The sequence below is a fragment of the Aotus nancymaae genome, unplaced genomic scaffold, assembly GCF_030222135.1.
Source record: "Aotus nancymaae isolate 86718 unplaced genomic scaffold, 86718_ANA_hifiasm-v0.15.2.pri h1tg000036l, whole genome shotgun sequence".
Lineage (NCBI taxonomy): Eukaryota > Metazoa > Chordata > Mammalia > Primates > Aotidae > Aotus > Aotus nancymaae.
In genome coordinates this window covers 7,991,622-8,010,672 of record NW_026988450.1, presented here as the reverse complement: position 1 = coordinate 8,010,672, position 19,051 = coordinate 7,991,622, and the positions used below count along the sequence as shown (strand labels likewise).

Below are 19,051 nucleotides of genomic sequence, written 5' to 3'. Positions count from 1 at the left end.
AGAGTGAAACTCCATCTAAAAAAAACAGAAAAAAAAGATAATAGATATTTTAAATGTAACCCAATGTGTATTATAAATGCACAAGTAGAAAATTCTATAAATTTGGATCTCTTTTTTGAAAACAGGCGGATAGTCCATTTAAAGTAAGACCTCAGTCAAGGTCCCAGGGTTTTGAGGGAATGAGAGGGGGATGTGTAAAGGCCCCTCGAATAAGGTTTTCTGCTCTATGGTATTAGAATTTTTAGAAAGGTGTTACTTTTGATTATCCCATTTGTCTTTAGAGAACTTTAATTATTGAGGCTCCTTTCAAAGTGTTGCTAGTGTTGCTAGTAGTCTTACTGGATTAATGTTAGTAAACTGCTGTTTCTAAAAATACATAATCGATCTGTTACTAGGATTCACACACACCTCATATTTTTAAGCAAGTTCCTGTAAACAGATTCTTGTGACCTAGGAATGTTCATTGTGTAAAGAGGTTAATGACCTGAACCATGATGCCCTATTTAAAGATTTTTAAGTTATGTCGGCTTTTTCCACCCCAGAATTAATGGTAATCAGTGGCTGTAGCAAATATTAACCCTGTAAATGTCTTGAAGACTATAATGTCTAAAAACTTCCAGCCGGTAAATTCAACTCATCCCCAGCTGAGTTAATTTTTTTTTTTTTTTTTTTTTTTTTTTTTTTGCAGTGGTACCAGCAGGTGCTACTTCTGTATTTTGTCATAAATTATTTTATATGATATGCCTATTTTTATTCCGATGTGCTAGCTTTATTTAGTCAGCGACCCTGAAAATGTTCCCATCCTTAACAGCACCTGGCCATTTCCTCCTCTGCCTTTTTCCATGATTTTCATATGGAATTACTCATTGTTCCTTACACCGGAGCCTGTGCTATCTGTCCCTTTGCCTCCAGTTGTCCGCCATCCCCGGAATGCTGGATTTCTCCTCCTGCACGGGAATTCTACATGCCGAAATCTTACCCATTACCCATCCTCCATCCCGTTTTTAATTCTCTCTCTTCCACAAAGCCTTCCAGTCTCATTCACTGAACAGTAATTTATTTGCCCTGTGAACATATATTCCAGTTGATTAGATCATCTCAGGATAATACATTTTCTAGTACATAAGGGCAAAACCCTATCCACATAGTTCCAAGCACAGGGCAGCTAATCAAGTATTTGTTGGATGAATTACAAACATTTTCCCTGAAAGACTCGGCCATCTTAATATTTAAGAGACATTTTTTAAGAAACCTTTTCAAGGGCCGGGCGCGGTGGCTCAAGCCTGTAATCCCAGCACTTTGGGAGGCCGAGGCGGGTGGATCACGAGGTCAAGAGATCGAGACCATCCTGGTCAACATAGTGAAACCCCGTCTCTACTAATACAAAAAATTAGCTGGGCATGGTGGCGCGTGCCTGTAATCCCAGCTACTCAGGAGGCTGAGGCAGGAGAATTGCCTGAACCCAGGAGGCGGAGGTTGCGGTGAGCCGAGATCGCGCCATTGCACTCCAGCCTGGGTATCAAGAGCGAAACTCCGTCTCAAAAAAAAAAAGAAACCTTTTCAAAATTTGACACTAGAAATTAATAAAATAATTTTGACATGGGGTATCTCTGTTCTATGGAAAAGTTTATTTTATACCCTGAAGAGTGTGTAATCATCCTTAAACTTCCTTTTGTTCTGGTTTTCTGCATCAACATGAGGAGAGGCTACATGTGTACTCTCTTCACAAGTGCATCATCACTAAATGCTTTCCCTACAATGACCAAAACTAGAGAGCCATTGAGGATTCTAATTCTCCTAACTTTGTACTTCCAAGGCTCTAATCATGGAGGCTTTAAGCTCTGAATTAGACGGATAAAGAGAAAAAATACACAGGGCCCAGAGACCTACAATTTGAAACAGCATGAGACTTACCTGAAACACTGAAGGAAGTCCCTGGAGCCGTGTTGAAGTTATCAACCAGGTGTTGAAGCAAAAGACGAGTTCTGATATGTAAGGATTCAGAAAACATACTTTGTATTTTTTAATTACAAATAACCCAGAGAAGCAAAAATCGAATCAATATGGACATCTCCAGAAAGCAGAAGATAAATATGTGGTGATAAGGAGTTACCAATAACTTGGTTAAATCTAAATTATTGATAATTTGCTAGTGAGTAAGTATTTTTGAAAGCGATTGATCCTAATGTAGTACAAATGTCCTCAATGGCTATTTGATAATCATAAAAGTGGCTAGGGTTGACATATCAAATTCCTCTCTCCCCCTCCCTCTTCCCCCAACCCCCCCACCCCAACACACACACACACACACACACACACACACACACACACACACAAAGAATAAAAGATCTCTGTTAACCCTTTGGAGACATACAAGGAACCACAGAACAAGGTGCTATGGAGTTCGAGTTGGAAAATCCAATTTGGGGAGCAATTTAGACCAAAAGTAATACAGTATTTTCTAATGTCCATGTCAGTTATGTCATGTTTTTGTTTTTATTACAGTTACTAAAACCTCCAAGAAAATATTAATAATGGTAATAGACATTGGTGTCTCATTCCTGATGTTAACTGAAATGAATTTTTTAAATATAGTTAAGATACTCCCTTATAGTTTGGGGAAAATCCAGGCGTCTCTCCTACAAGTTTGTTTCCTGAAGAACCTTATATTCTGAAAGCACCGCGCACGCAATAGCGGGTCTTACCAGCGAGGAGTGCCGGGACCTGCCAGGCGGACGCCGGGCCAGGGGCTCAGAGTCTGCGGCACCTGGACCCTCCTCCCTCGGAGGGTTGGGCCGGGTGGCCGCGCTCGGGGTCCTGGAGACCGCGGGGCCGCGGGCGTGGCCAGGGGCGGAGCAAGGCGGCCTGGCGCCCCCACAGCAGCCCTCCGTGGTGCGCAGCTCGTCCTGCGTGGGCGCTCTGGGCCCAAGGCAGCCTGTCCCCACGAACCTTCTCCGGCGTCCGCGGCGCCGCTTCCCCGGGCGCGCGGGTCTCGGCCGCACCTGGCTGCGGGCTCCGCGCCGAGGACGCGGGCGGTGCCGGGCCTGCGGCTCTGGGACTGCCAGGACGGACGGCCGAGGTCTGCGACCTGGGGCGCGGTGGATGTGACGCCTGCATCCGGCCCCTCTTGTTGAAAAGCCCCCTCCGAGCAGAACAGACGGTCGCCTCTATCACATGCAAGAATTACCAAGTTTGGCTGCCAACTTCTAGGAAATGCCTTTTCAGCATCTGTTGATGCGTCCATGTAGGTTTTCTGCTTTCGTTTATTGGCGTTTTCATCTTTTTTTGAAACCCGTTGGCATTTCGGGAACAATCTGCTTGTTGTTGACACATTACTGGATTCTTTACGCTAATACTTTGTTTAAACATTTGACTCCATATTAATATGTGAAATTGATACCTAGTTTCCTTTTTACTGAACTTACTAGCCTTTGGAACTCAAATTATTCTGGCTTCAGAAAGAGGGTTGGTTGGGGAGGAGGGTTGAGGATGGGGCTCATTTTCTTGCCATTCTGGAAGAGCTTAACTATCGGAAATTCAGCCTGCTCTCTAAAAGGCGGATGGTGCTTGAGGCGCCCTTTCCGGTAGCCAGTTCCTCCTTCCCATCATCTTTACTCAGGCAATTGCTCACTTCAAATCCTCCAGTTGTTCTTGGATCCATGTGGGGACTTGGAACTGCCAGGAAATCACCCATTCCCTCACCTTTGCTGCCACAGGATTTGCATGCTGGGAGCCTTTAACCTCCACTGAAAGGAAACTCCCTTCTGACTGTCGTCCTTCCAGTCTGACCTCACCAAGCTGACACTCAAAAAATCTCACTATCCGTTTGTGATGTGGTCACCTTTTGCTATAATTTTGTGTGTGCGATACCTTACTATTAGTTTTTAATCTGTCACCTGATCTAACAGTCTTTGTTTTTAATGAGTTTATTCAGTTCATTCATAGTTAAGACTGATTTTATTCCTCTTGGTGCTTATTACTTGAAGGATGGTTTCTCTTTTTCGTTTACCTTATTTTTCTGAGTTTGATAGAGTTAATCATTCATTCCACTTCTTCCCCTTGTTAGCTTTGATGTTTCTTTGCATGTTTTCGTCTCTTTAATCACTACAGTCCCTTTTCCCCTGAGTTTTATTTTTTGTTTGTTTTGTTTTTGTGTTTTCGAGATGGAGCCTCGCTCTGTTGCCCAGGCTGGAGTGCAGTGGCACGATCTCGGCTCACTGCAACCTTCCCCTCCCAGGTTCAAGCGATTCTCCTGTCCCAGCCTCCCAAGTAACTGGTATTACTGGCGCCCGCCACCACACCCGGCTAATTTTTTGTATCTTTGGTAGAGATGGGGTTTCACCATGTTGGCCAGGCTGGTCTTGAACTCCTGACCTCAGGTAATCAGCTCACCTCCTCGTCCCAAAATGCTGGGACTACAGGCGTGAGCTACCACTCCCGGTCTTCCTCTACTTTTTAAATCTTATCACACATGACTCTTCTTTTATTTGTAGACGAAAATACCAACTATTTTCCTTCTGAGAACATGCCATAACACACTAATTGTTCCGACTCCTTTCCTGTACCCTGTTCCACACAAAAGTAGCCATTTACCTCCCTTACCTACACACACCCCCATGGCACTTCTTGGACAACTCCAGTACTTTGCAAGCAAACTTTAGCGTTATTTTTATTTTCCGTAACTCTGGATGACCATCTCATTAAATGTACTCTGATGGCAGATTAAGTGCTATAATCTTTAGTTGGTTTATTATCATTTCTCTTTCTCTGCTGAGATTTCCTATATGTTCATTCAGTGAGCATGTACTTTTATGTCTTTCAGTATCGTGTTCAAATCCTTTTCTGCTCATCCCAGCCACTGCTCCTTCCCAGGGTCTTCCCACGGATCACCTTTTCTCTTGTCTGTGGTTCACATATTCCCGTTTTTTTGTATTTCTAGTTTTTTGTTGTTGTTGTTGTTTGTTTGCTTGCTTTTGTTTTTTTTTTTTAGACGGATCTTGCTCCCGTCACCCAGGCTGAAGTGCAGTGGCACAATCTCAGCTCACTGTAACCTCCGCCTCTCGAGTTCAAGTGATTCTCCTGCCTCAGCTTCCCGAGTAGCTGGGACTACAGTCACATGCCACCACACCTGGCTAATTTTTTGTATTTTTAGTAGAGACGGGCTTTCACCATGTTGGGCAGGCTGGTCTTAAACTCCTGACCTCAGATGATCCACCAGCCTCTGCCTCCCAAAGTGCTTGGGATTGCAGGCATGAGCCACCACACCCAGCCTCTGATATAGAGATTCTTTCAACCTAAATTTGGCCCCTTGGGGTCTGCCCATTGTATGGGTACAAGAGTCAGACTGAAATGTGAGCAAAGTTTATACATAGAATTTGGCTCCTGTTCTGGGTCTCTCTGCTCTCCGGGATTCCCACCTCCTTCTTCACTTTCCAGCTGCTGTTTTCCCTCCAGACTCTATTGTCTGATTTCTCAAGTCAGTAAGACTACAGGGTTCTATCTGAGATTAAGTTGCACCTGGAAATGTAATACACTTGGAAAGTGAATTTTATTTGCTTGGTGTATAATACCTGCATCTGAAAAAGGTATGAAATTTGTTAAGTATCAGAAAAAATTCTCAATTTTTAGGGGTTTGTTTATGGCCTTTACACACAATAGGAATGAAGGATCCTTTTTTTTTTTTCTTTTTTTCCTGTTTAATCTTTGTAGGTAGCAAAGATTCTGTGTGATGCTGAAGTCATATAAGTCTGTTTCTAACTTTATAACAAACTTTCATATTGTCTTCCAAAATGGCTGTACCAGTTTTTTATTCCCATGAATAATGAATGAGAATTTCTGTTGCCTGCATCCTCAAGGTATTTTGATATTGGTCTTACAGGGTTTTAGCTCCTTGCTGTTTTAATTTACATTTCCCAATGACAAATTATGTTGAGAATCTTTATATGTTTATTTTCCAACTGCACAAAACAATTTTAATAAAATATCTATTCAGATCCTTTGTCTATTTTTATTAGATTAATTTTGTATTAGGTTGATTTTTTAATTGTTGAGTTTTAAGAATTCCTTATACATTCTAGATATGAATGCTTTATCAGATATATGATTTGTAAACATTTTCTCTCAGTCTGTGGCTGGTCTTTATTGTTTCAACAGTATCAAAAAAAGCAAATTTTTGTGAAGTTCACTTTATATATATTTTTTCTTTTGTGGACTGGGCTTTTCAAATTTTATCTAAAAATTTATAAACAAAACTAAGATTGTGAAGATATTCTAGATTTTTTTTCTATAGATTGTGTAGTGTTATGTTTTACAGGTAGGCCTATGATCCATTTTGATTTAATTTTTGTATAAGATGTGAAGTATGTGTTGAGGTTTGAGGTTTATGTTTTTTTGTTTGTTTTTTGGGTTTTTTTGGCGACTGGATGAACTGGATGTTCATTGATTCAGCACCAGTTGTTTATTTCTGGCTCTCTATTCTGTTCTATTGATGTGTGTATTTATCATTTCACTAGTCTCACACTATCATAATTACTGTAATAATCTTGAAATCAAGACCCATGCATCTTCCAAGTATATTTTCCTTTTTAAGAGTTGTCTTGGCTATTCCTTTGGTTTTGTGTACATTACATAGATTGCATATATTTTAGAATCTACATATTGATACCTATTAAAAAGTTTGTTTGGATTTTTACTGGAGTTGTATTGCATATATAATTTGCAAAACGCGGACATCTTTCAAATGTTAAGTCTTGCAATCCATGAACTTAGTATCTTTCTTCAGTCATATAGATCTTCTTTGATTTGTTTCATTGGTATCACATAGTTTTCTACATACAAATGTTGCACATGAATGAACTCCCATTTACAATTGCTACAAACAGTAAAATACTTACAAATATACCTAACAAGGGAAGTGAAGAACGTTTCAAGGAGGATGACAAACCAGTGCTCAAGGAAATCAGAGAGGACACACACAAAAAATGGAAAAACATTCCATGCTCATGGATAGGAAGAATTAATATTGTGAAAATGGCCATAGTGCCCAAAGTAATGTATAGATTCAATGCTATTCCCATTTATCTACCATTGACATTTTTCACAGAATTAGAAAATGACTATTTTTAAATTCATTTGGAATCAGAAAAGAGCCTGTATATTCAGGACAATCCTAAACTGAAGAACAAAGCTGGGGGCATCACTTTACTTGACTTCAAATTATACTACAAGGCTACAGTAACCAAAGCAGCATGGTACTGGTACAAAAACAAACAAATAGATCAATGGAACAGAATAAAACACTCAGAAATAAGACTGCATACCTACAACCATCTGATCTTCGACAAACCTGACAAAAACAAGCAATGGGGAAATTATTCCCTATTTAATAAATGGTGCGGGGTGAACTATCTAGCCATATGCAGAAAATTGAAACTGGAACCCCTCCTTATACCTTTTACAAAAATTCACTCAAGATGGATTAAAGACTTAAATGTAAAACCCAAAGCAATAAAAACCCTAGAAGATTTGGTAATACCATTCAGGACATAGGCACGGGCAAAGATTTCATGACAAAAACACCAAAAGCAATTACAACAAAAGCAAAAATTGACAAATAAGATCTAATTAAACTAAAGAGCTTCTTCACAGCCAAAGAAACCATCATCAGAGTAAACAGACAACCTACAGAATGGGAGAAAATTTTTGCAATATATCAATCTGACAAAGGTCTAACATCCAGAGTCTACAAGGAACTTAAACAAATTTACAAGAAAAAAACAAACAACCCCATTAAGAAATGGGCAAAGGACATGAACAGACACTTCTCAAAAGAAGACATTCATGCAGCCAACAAACATGAAAAAAAGTTCAACATCACTGATCATTAGAGAAATGCAAATCAAAACCACAATGAGATACCATCTCACACCAGTCCAAATGATGATTATTAAAAAGTCAAACAACAGATGCTGGTAACGTTGCAGAGAAAAAGGAAAGCTTTTACGCTGTTAGTAGGGATGTAAATTACTCCAACCATTGTGGAGGACAGTGTGGTGATTCCTCAAAGATCTAGAAGCGGCAATACCATTTAACCCAGTAATCCCATTACTAGATATATACCCAAAAGAATATAAATCATTCTATTATAACAATACATGTACATGTATGTTTATTGCAGCACTATTTACAATAGCAAAGGCATGGTATCAACCCAAATGTCCATCAATGATAGACTGGATAAAGAAAACATGGTACATGTACACCATGGAATACTATGCAGCCATTAAAAGAAATGAGATCATGTCCTTCACAGGGACATGACTGGAGCTGGAAGCCTTTATCCTCAGCAAATTAGCAAAGGAACAGAAAACTAAACACTGCATGTTCTCACTTATAAGTGGGAGCTGAACGATGAGAACACATGGACATATGGGGAGGGAACAACATACCCTGGGCCCTATCAGGAGGCAGGGTAAGGGACACCATCAGGAAGAATAGCTAATCGATACTGGGCTTAATAGCTAGGTGATGGGTTGATCTGTGCAGCAAATTACCATGGCATACGTTTACCTATGTAACAAACCTGCACATCCCACACATGTACCCCAGAACTTAAAATAAACATTGATAAAAAAAGAAATGTGCTGGCTCCCCACCTCAGCCCCCAACCAGAGTATTTCTTATTTGATGTTTCACAGTAGCTGGTTTTCTTGAAACACTGCGTATGTTTTTAGATAACAATAGTAAGAAAATAAACACTTTTCACTCCATACTTTATGAGTTCCAAAATAATAATGGGATAAATATTCTACCTGGTATTGGCAATGAAAATAGGCAGGTGTGTGATATAGTCATGTTAGAATAGTAGATACAGCCCACTGCTAATTATTAAATTGGTTAGAATCATAACCTAGATAGATAGATAGATAGATGATACAAATAGAGAGATAATGGATAGATAATTAATAGATGGATAATTGATGTGATCTGCCCAGAAATGTATAATTGAAGTCAGAGAGCAACAACTGAGGCAGGTCCATAGACCTAGTAGCAGAATGAACCGTATTTCTTATATGTGTAGTTCCTTATGATTTACACTCTCCAGCCATTATCTTCTTTCAGCCTTACAAAAGACAGAGCATATTTTATCCTCATATACCTTCTCTAGTAAGGCTTTTTTTTTTTTCCTTTCTCTCTTACTAGAGAAGCAGGCTTAGGAAAAAAGTGAACACTACAATTAATACTAACAAAAAGACATCACAACTGACATCAACCTCAGAAAACATAGACTTAAGATTAAATATTCAAAAAGAAACACAAAATACAAATAACACTAAATAAACAATGTTTAAAGAAAATATAATACACTTGGCAAGGCACAATGGCTCACAGCTGTAATCCTAGCACTTTGGGAGGCTGAGGCAGGTGAATCACTTGAGCTCAGGAGTGGGAGGCCAACCTGGGCAATATGGTGAAACCCGGTCTCTACAAAAAAATACAAAAGCTAGCTGGATGTGTGCCTGTAGTTTCAGCTAGTTGGGGAGCTGAGGCAGGAGGATCCCTTGAACCCAGGAGGTCAAGGCTGAAGTGAGATGAGATCACACCACTGTCCAGTCTGGGGAACAAAATGAGGCCCTGTCTCAATAAATAAATACATAAATAGGAAAATATAATAAACAAATTTGAAAACATGACAGGACTTTTTTAGCACCTGCTCATGGCGCCGCCTCCTGCTCCTCCTGCTGCTGCCGCCCTGAGTCACTGCCTGCGCATCTCCAGCCTCCTGGCTCCCCGTACTAGCTGCAGATATTTGGAGTTCTTACAACATGACAGACATTGATAGCAAACAGTCTGAACTTGATCAAGATTCGGATGATGTTGAAAGAAGTAAAAGAAGAGGAAACTGGTGAAGAAACAAAAATCAAAGCACGTCAGCTAACTGTTCAGATGATTCAAAATCCTTAGATTCTTCCAGCTCTTCAAGAAAGACTTGATGGTCTGGTAGAAACACCAACAGGATACACTGAAAGCCTGCCTTAAGGTAGTTAAAAGACCAGCGAATGCTCTCAAAAACCTGCAAGTTAAATGTGCCAAATTCTATGAGGAAGTTCACGATCTTGAAAGGAAGTATGCCGTTCTCTATCAGCCTCTATTTGATAAGCGATTTGAGATTATTAATGCAATTTATGAACCTATGGAAGAAGAACGTGAATGGAAACCAGATGAAGAAGATGAGACGTCAGAAGATTTGAAAGAAAAGGCCAAGATTGAAGATGAGGAAAAAGATGAAAAAAAAAAAAAAGACCCCAAAGGAATTCCTGAATTTTGGTTAACTGTTTTTAAGAATGTTGACTTGCTCAGTGATGTGGTTCAGGAACATGATGAACCTATTCTGAAGCACTTGAAAGATATTAAAGTGAAGTTCTCAGATGCTGGCCAACCTATGAGTTTTGTCTTAGAATTTCACTTTGAACCCAGTGATATTTTACAAATGAAGTGCCGCCAAAGACATAGGATGAGGTCAGAACCAGATGATTCTGATCGCTTTTCTTTTGATGGACCAGAAATTATGGGTTGTACGGAGTGCCAGATAGATTGGGAAAAAGGAAAGAATGTCACTTTGAAAACTATTAAGAAGCAGGAGAAACACAAGGGACGTGGGACAGTTCGTACTGTGATTAAAACAGTTTCCAGTGACTCTTTAATTTTTTTGGCCCTCCTGAAGTTCCTCAGAGTGGAGATCTGGATGATGATGCCGAAGCTATCCTTGCGGCCGACTTCAAAATTGGTCACTTCGTACGTGAGCATATAATCCCAAGATTAGTGTTATACTTTACTGGAGAAGCTATTGAAGATGATGATGATGATTATGATTAAGAAGGTGAAGAAGTGGATGAGGAAGGCGAAGAAGAAGGAGATGAGGAAAATGATCCAGACTATGACCCAAAGAAGGATCAAAACCCAGCAGAGTGCAAGCAGCAGTGAAGCAGGATGTATGTGGCCTTGGGGATAACCTGGACTAGTCTATCTTCTGCTTCCCTGGAAAGGATGAATTTACATGATTTGATGAGCCTGTTTTCAAGTTATTTGTTGACAGGTAAATATATAAATGGAAATTATTAGAAATGTAAAAACTTAATTCTAAAAATTGTATTAGAATGAAGGAGTTTAATAAATCTTTCAGAATTAGATATAAAAGACAAAAATTAGAAATGACAATGTAATCAAGCTTGTGTGTAGTTATTAGGTAAATCTTTGTCATTTGAAAAAGGAATACATACACACACATATGCGTGTCCAGGTATTACAAAATTCCTTATTCATTTGGTCATAAACATATTTGTAAAAGTATACATTTTAGGGACACATTCTCTTAACAAATAGAAATAAATAATTAAAATGTGACTTTAAAAAATACATATTTGAAAACTAAGAAACATCCTCCAAAATATTCCTTAAAGAAGAAATCCAAAGTGAAATTACAAACTACCTAAAAAAAACACAGTGAAAAGGAGGCTGTGTCATACCAGAAACTCTGAGTCTAAGTTTAAGTTATTATGGAGAAAAAAGCATTGTTTGACATTTCTTCATTATTAAAGAAGACAGAAAATATGGGCATTTTGTGTTTATCTAAGGAGGAAATGGTAGCTATCCTCCAAACCCCATTCTCTCCTTTTACCACAGTGAAAGAATAGTAGGTGGGCCATGGTGTGTGTAGCTGATGCCCAACTACACTGCATTACCCAGACTCCCTTGCAGCCAGATGTGGCCATGTGACTTAGTTTCACCAGTACAATGTGAGTGGAAGGCTATGTACCACTTCTTGGTACAGTAGATGTGGCTTCTCCACATTTCCTTTTCCCTCCCCGCAAGCTGAAACCAGCCAGGACATGCTGGTGACCCAGTTTTGGTCATGCAGACGGGACACTGCTTTAGAGCAGCATCAGCAAGCTCTTTCCAAAGAAGGCCAGAAGGAAAATAATTTAGGTTTTGTGAGCCATCTGGTCTCTGCCATAATTACTCAACTCTGCCATTGCAGATCAAAAGCAGCCACAGGCAATAGGTAAACAAATTAGCATGGTTGCATTGCAATAAAACTTTATTTGCCAAACAAGTCACAGGTAGAATTTGGCCACATGCTGCAGTGTGCTGATCCCTATCTTAGAGAGTGGCAGCATCACACTGTCTGTCTGTGTTCCTGAAATATATTTGTGGAATAGATCACCTACCCCTCCTGGACTGTTCCATGAAAGAGAAATAAAGAGGTTTCGGGATCCCCTGGCTGCAGCAATTTAGTCTTAATTCTAACTAATACAGTCACTTTAAGAAATTAGGGGGAAAAGACAATAAAATAAATCTGAATAAAATAAATAGATAAAGTGAATTCAATGAGGTAAAAATACAACAAAAAATAAATGCAATATTAATCCATTAAACAAAAAAAAATTATAAAGTAGAAAACTTGTGGTGATCTTTATAAAAAATAGATTTAAAAAGAGACAAAATGAATTATAAGAGACTACTAAATCTATGGAAATTATTTTGAAAATGTAGAGGAAACTGATAGTTTTCGAGGAAAGCATTAATTACCCAAGGAGCAGAAAATTACTAGCCGGGCTTGGTGGCGCACGTCTGTACTCCCAGCTACTCGGGAGGCTGAGGCAGGATAACACTTGAACCCAAGAGGCGGAGGTTGCAGAGAGCCAAGATCGCAGCACTGCACTCCAGCCTGCGTGACAGAGCCAGACTCCAGCTCAAAAATAAAAATAAAAAATTAACTTAAAAACAAAGAAAATCGAACTAAATTACTATAGACAGGAAAGGAAAAGTGACTTAAAAATCTATTATTTTAAAAAGACCAGGACCGCGGCCGGGCTCACGCCTGTAATCCCAGCACTTCAGGAGACTTTTGACACGGTGAAAACCCAACTCTACTGAAAATGCCAAAAATTAGCCCGGCGCGGCAGCATGTGCCTGTAGTCCCACCTACTCAGGAGGCTGAGACAGGAGAATCACTTGAACCTGGCAGGCGGAGGTTGCAGTGAGCCGAGATAGGGACACTGCACTCCAGCCTGGAGACAAGTGAGACTCCGTCTCAAAAAAAAAAAACAAATAAAAGACCAGGACCCCCTGGATAAAACTCATAGCTGAGTTCCATCTAAACTTGCAAGGGCATGCATTCATTCATTCCACAAATACCTACTGAGTGGTTACCACCAGCCAGGCACAATTCTGGTCCTGGTGAAAAAGCAGTGAACAGAACCCAGGGTTCCCACCCACATAGAGATTACATTTTACTTGAAAAGAACAGACAATAAAGAAACAAATAAATACATGATACATACTGTGATGATAAATGCTGTAGACAAAGGCAAAGCAAGGTGTGAGAGACAGTAAATATTCCTAATGATAGTGAGTTTCTCCAATAACACAACTTTGCATGTGATTGTCATCTGTAGATCCTCATCTATGAAATGTCTCTTTTTGTTTTTAGCCTATTTAGATTGAGGTTTTTTTAACTACTGAGCTTTGAGAGTTCTTAATATATTCCATAGTCTAGTTCACTGTTGGATATGTGGTTTGAAAATGTGTGGTTTGTGGATATGTGTTTTCTCCCAGTCTGTCGCTTACATTTTCATCCTCTTAACAAGGTCTTTTGTAGACCAAAGGTTTTAAGTTTTATGAACTCAAATTTATTAATATTTTCTTTTGTGGATCACGTTTTTGGTGTCCAGTCTAAGAACTTTTGGCGTAACGTTAGTTCTTGCAGATTTCTCTATGACTTTTTTCCCTAAAAGTTTTATAGTTTTACATTTTATATTAAATCCTTGATCCATCTTGTTAATTTTTCCATAAACTGTGAAGCTTAGGGAAAGGTTTACTTTTTTGCCTGTAGATGTCCGGTTGCTCCAGCAATCATTCAGTGAAAAGCAGTCTTTCCTGTTTTTCTTGTTTGTTTTTTGTTTCTGTTTTTGTTTTGAAATAGGGTTTTGCTCTTGTTTCCCTGGCTAGAGTGTATTGGAGCAACCTCAGCTCATTGCAACCTCCGCCTCCCAGGTTCAAGTGATTCTCTTGCCTCAGCCTCTTGAGTAGCTGGGATTACAGGCATGTGCCACCACACCCGGCTAATTTTGTGCTTTTAGTAGAGACAAGGATTCACCATGTTAGTCAGGCTGGTCTGGAACTCCTGACCTCAGGTGATCTCCCAAAGTGCTGGGATTACAGGCATGAACCATGGCATTCTGCCATCTTTCCTGTTTTAAATTACTTGTGAATCTTTATCAAAAATCATTTGGGAACATTTCCATGGATATCTTTCTGGATTTCCTCTTCTGCTTTATTGATCTGTGTGTTTATCCCTCTGCCGGTACTACACAATCTTAATTGGTATAGCTATACAATCAGTCTTGAAATGGAGCAGACAAATTCCTCTCAGTCTTCCCTTTCAGAATTGTCTTAGCCCTTCTGATTTCTTTGCAGTCCCATCTAAATTTACAAATGCTTGTCTATATCTGCAAAAAAAGTCTTGCTGGAGTTATGTTACACCTGAATATCCATTTGGGAATTGAAATATTTACTATATTGAGTCTGCTAATCCATGAAACATGGATGTCTCACTATTTCTTTAGGTCTTCTTTGATTTCTTTCATCAGTGATTTGTAGTTTCATAGTATACAATATACAAGTTCTGTACCTTTTTTTTAGATTTACACTTTAGTACTTATTAAATGATTTTAAGTGGGACCGTATTTTTAATTCTGGTGTGCATATCTCCTTGGTAGTATACCAATGAACAATTGAAGTACAATTGATTATTTTATTTATCTTGTTATCACGTGGACTTGCTGAACTCACTTATTAGTTATAGGGTTTGTTTATTTATTTATTTATTGTAGGTTCAAGGGGATTTCTACATATATAAGTAGGTCATTAGCAAATAGGAACAATTCTGGGTTTTCCTTTTTGATCTTTTTGACTACTTTTCTTGCTTTACTGTGCTGGCTACGACTTTTCAAACTATGTTGAGTAACAGTGGTAAGAGCAGATATCCTTATATTGTTCTTTCTCACAGGGGAACATAGTCAGCCTTTATCATTAAGTATGCCATTCAGTGTAGGTTTTTATAAATACCCTATATCAATTTGAAGATATTCCCCTCTATTGCTAGTTTTTTTTTTTTTGAGACAGAGTTTCTCTCTTGTTACTCAGGCTGGAGTGCAATGGCGCGATCTCGGTTCACCGCAACCTCCACCTCCTGGGTTCAAGCAATTCTGCCTCAGCCTCCCGAGTAGCTGGGATTACAGGTGTGCACCACCATGCCCAGCTAATTTTTTGTATTTTTACTAGAGACGGGGTTTCACCTTGTTGACCAGGATGGTCTCGATCTCTTGACCTAGTGATCCACCCGCCTCGACCTCCCAAAGTGCTGGGATTACAGGCGTGAGCCACCGCGCCCAGCCTTATTGCTAGTTTTTAAGGAGTTTATCATGTCTCTAGAGGGACAGGAGTAAGAAAAATTAAAAAAAGAAAAGAGTTTATCATGAATGGGTGTTGGATTTTTCAAATAGTTCTTCTACATCAGTTGCTATGCTGATTATGCACTTGTACGAGTTAAACCTATTTTTTAAGTGGTCTATTAATGATATGACATGTAAAATTGAGAGATCTTATCCATTCTCCTCACCCTGCACGGTAGTGATCAGGAAGAAATCAGGAAGTGACTGTGCATAGACTCTTGCACTCAGAAGAGGGACCTGAAATAGATGAGTGCCTTGTTCGTAAGCGCACAATGCATTGGCCAGCTTGCTGGTTCTCATACTGGACTCAGTGAGTAGCACAATAACACACATGGGGTTGAGGAGGGCAAAGCTAGAGCTGCCCTCGTGTTTCCAAAGCTCCCTAAATGTGCCCCCTCATTTAAATTTCAAATGAATGTCCCAAGATATTTCTGGGGCACCTGTCAAATTCCAGCAGTTAATGGAAAAGTGATTGGGGCGATTAGCTATCTAGAATTGTTGGTTTGTTAGATGAAAACAAATTTTGGCACAGTGAGTCCAAATACTAGGCAGCTCAATCTCTGCGGGTGGGAGAAGAGAGTGTGCATTTGTCTCTAGAAAACAGCAATTCTAACGTCTATGAAACACATGGCCGGGCACAGTGGCTCACACCTGTAATCCCAGCACTTTGGAAGACCCAGGCGGGCGGATCACTAGGTAATGAGTTCGAGACTAGCCTGATCAATGTGGTAAAACCCCGTCTCTACTAAAAATACAAAAATTAGCTGGGTGTGGTGGTGCATGTCTATAATCCCAGCTACTCGGAAAGCTGAGGCAGGAGAATCACTTGAACCTGGGAGGCAGAGGTTGCAGTGAGCCAAGATCATGCTACTGCACCCTAGCCCAGGCGACAGAGTGAGACTCTGTCTCAAAAATAAATTAATTAATTAAAAAAATAACAAACAAAAAAAACCACATGGGTGTTAGTGCTATTCCATTGACTGAGAGCTGACCCCCCAAAAATGTCATGGTTATCAGTTGCTCCTGAGTTCTATTAATTACAGGAAATTTATGATTTAATAGCTATTATAAGAGATTCAATTCAATGGAGGGATGGAGGTAGCAAACCACTATGGCACATGTATATCTTTGTAACAGTCCTGCAAGATCTGCACACGTGCCCCAGAACTTAAAGTTAAATGAATAAATAAATAAATAAAAAGAGAATAAGACAAATTAGGAATGTTAAAAAAAAAAAAAAGAGAGAGAGAGATTTAAAAGGATTTCCCAATTCTTAAACCTCTCAACAACTTCACTTAGATCATCACAGGAAGGCTTCAAAGACTATAAACACAGCAGTGCACACTCCTGGGGGCCACCTCTGCTTCCCACTGTGGTCTCCTGGACCCTCTGGAGGAAGATGGGGAAGGGATCCTGCAGACACTCAGAGCACTGTCTGTTGAGTGCAAGTCCCAAATTTAGCCTCCCTTACTCTGTAAGTGCTTATTCTCCATATGGATGTCAGCTTTAAGGGGTTCTATAGGAGCTGTCCTGAACTGAGGTGACTAAGGAGAATGAAGAAAAACTGCATTAACCCAATTAGAATTGTGAAACTCCCAAATGAGACTTCCTGTCCTGTTGTTGATGTTGTTGTTGTTGTTGTTAAAGACAGGGTCTCACTCTCACTCTGTTACCTCGGCTGCAGTGCAGTGGTGTGATCATAGCTCACTGCAGCCTCAAACTCCTGGGCTCAAGCAATCCGTGTGTCTCAGCCTCCAGAAGACTACAGGTGTGTGCCAACATGCCCGGCTAATTTATTTTACTTCTTTTTTTTTTTTTTTTTGAGATGGGGTCTCACTCTGTCACCCAGGCTGGAGTGCAGTGGCACAATCTCCGCTACTGCAACCTCCACCTTCCCGGCACAAGCAATCGTCCCACCTCAGCCTCCCAAGTAGCTGGGACCACAGGCACACACCACCACACCCGGCTCACTTTTGTAATTTTTGTAGAGACAAGGTTTCACTCTGTTGGCCAGGCTGGTCTTGAACTCCTGACCTCAAGTGATCTGACTGCCTCGGCCAATTTTTATTTTCTTTCATTTTTTGTAGAGCCAGGGTCTCACTACACTACTCAGGCTGGTCTCAAACCCCTGGTTTCAAGTGATCCTCCCACCTCAGCCTCCCAAGTGTTGGAATTATAGATGTGAGCCACCACGCCCAGCAGAATACCTAACATTTTGAGGGCCATTACCCATCTATTCCCAGTTGTGTGAGGTCATGTATCACCATGGAATGTAAGTAACAGGATAGCTAACTAACTTTGACTTAAGCAATAATTGCAATTAATTATTTCATATAACGGGAAATATCAAAGTAGGGGGTCAGAGCTGTTAGAATACTTGTCTCCTTCGTGTGCCACTTCCTGGTTGGAAGGTTTCCACAGCTTCGGGCAACACATCTACATCCACGGCAGGAAGCTGGAGGGTGCAGCTGTCCCAAAAGTGGCCTGGAAGATTAGCCTACATCTCTCTCATTTACCACAAATGGGTCTTTTGACTATCATTAGCTGTAAGGGTAGCTGCAAAATAAATAAATAAATAAAAATGGAAACGTAGCTTTTTTCAGCTCCTAGACAGAGGCAGGCAAGAGGGTTGGAAATGAGTGTGTGTTTGTGCAGCCCAGAGTGCCTGCCTTTGGGTGCATTTTCAAGTGTAGACCTAGAGTTTTGTAGTTTTTAGTGTGCAGATCTTGCACACATTTTGTTAAATTACTCTTTATGTTCACGCTTTCGATGCTATTGCAAATTAATTGCTAGTATACTGCCCTTGTATTCTGCTCCCCTGCTCCCCTCATTTATCATTTCTAGTTGATCTTTTGTAGATTCTGTAGGATTGTTTATATACGTGATTATGTTTCCAAGAATAAAGAAAGTTTTACTTCTTTCTTTCCAATCTCTATGCCTCTTTTTTTTTCTTTGCCTTATTTTGCGCTGCACAGGCGCTCCAGTATTATGTTGATTTAAAGACTGAAAGCAGACATTTTTGCTTTGTTCTCAATCTTTGGGTGAAATAATTCCGTCTTTTACTATTAAATATGATGCGAGCTCCAGGTGTTTTGTAGATGCCCTTTATCAGGTTGAGGAAGTTCCCTTCCATTACTAGTTTGCTTAGGCATCATACATGAATTTAAATATTATCATGTGCTTTTTTTGCATCTATTAAAATGACAATACAGTTCGTCCTCTTTATTCATTAACTTAGTGACCTAATTAGTTGACTTTTTAAAGTGAATTCAACCTTGGATTTCTAGAATAAACCCTATTTGATTATAATGTAGTCTCTTTTGTATCTATTACTAAATTTAATTTGTTAATACTTTTTTAAAAACTGTTTATGGCCAGGTGTAGTGGCTCACACCTGTAATCCCAGCACTTTGGGAGGCAGAGGCGGGTGGATCACTTGAGGTCAGGAGTTCAAGACCAGCCTGGCCAACATGGTGAAACCCTGTCTCTACTAAAAATACAAAAATTAGCCAGGTGTGGGGGCATGTGCTATAATC

The 19,051-nt window shown here is 39.9% G+C and overlaps 1 pseudogene; it reads left to right on the top strand.

The window, feature by feature from the left end:
• Positions 1-9,812: 9,812 nt before the first annotated feature.
• Positions 9,813-11,013, top strand: LOC105724817 (nucleosome assembly protein 1-like 1; annotated as a pseudogene).
• The last annotated feature ends 8,038 nt before the right edge of the window (positions 11,014-19,051 follow it).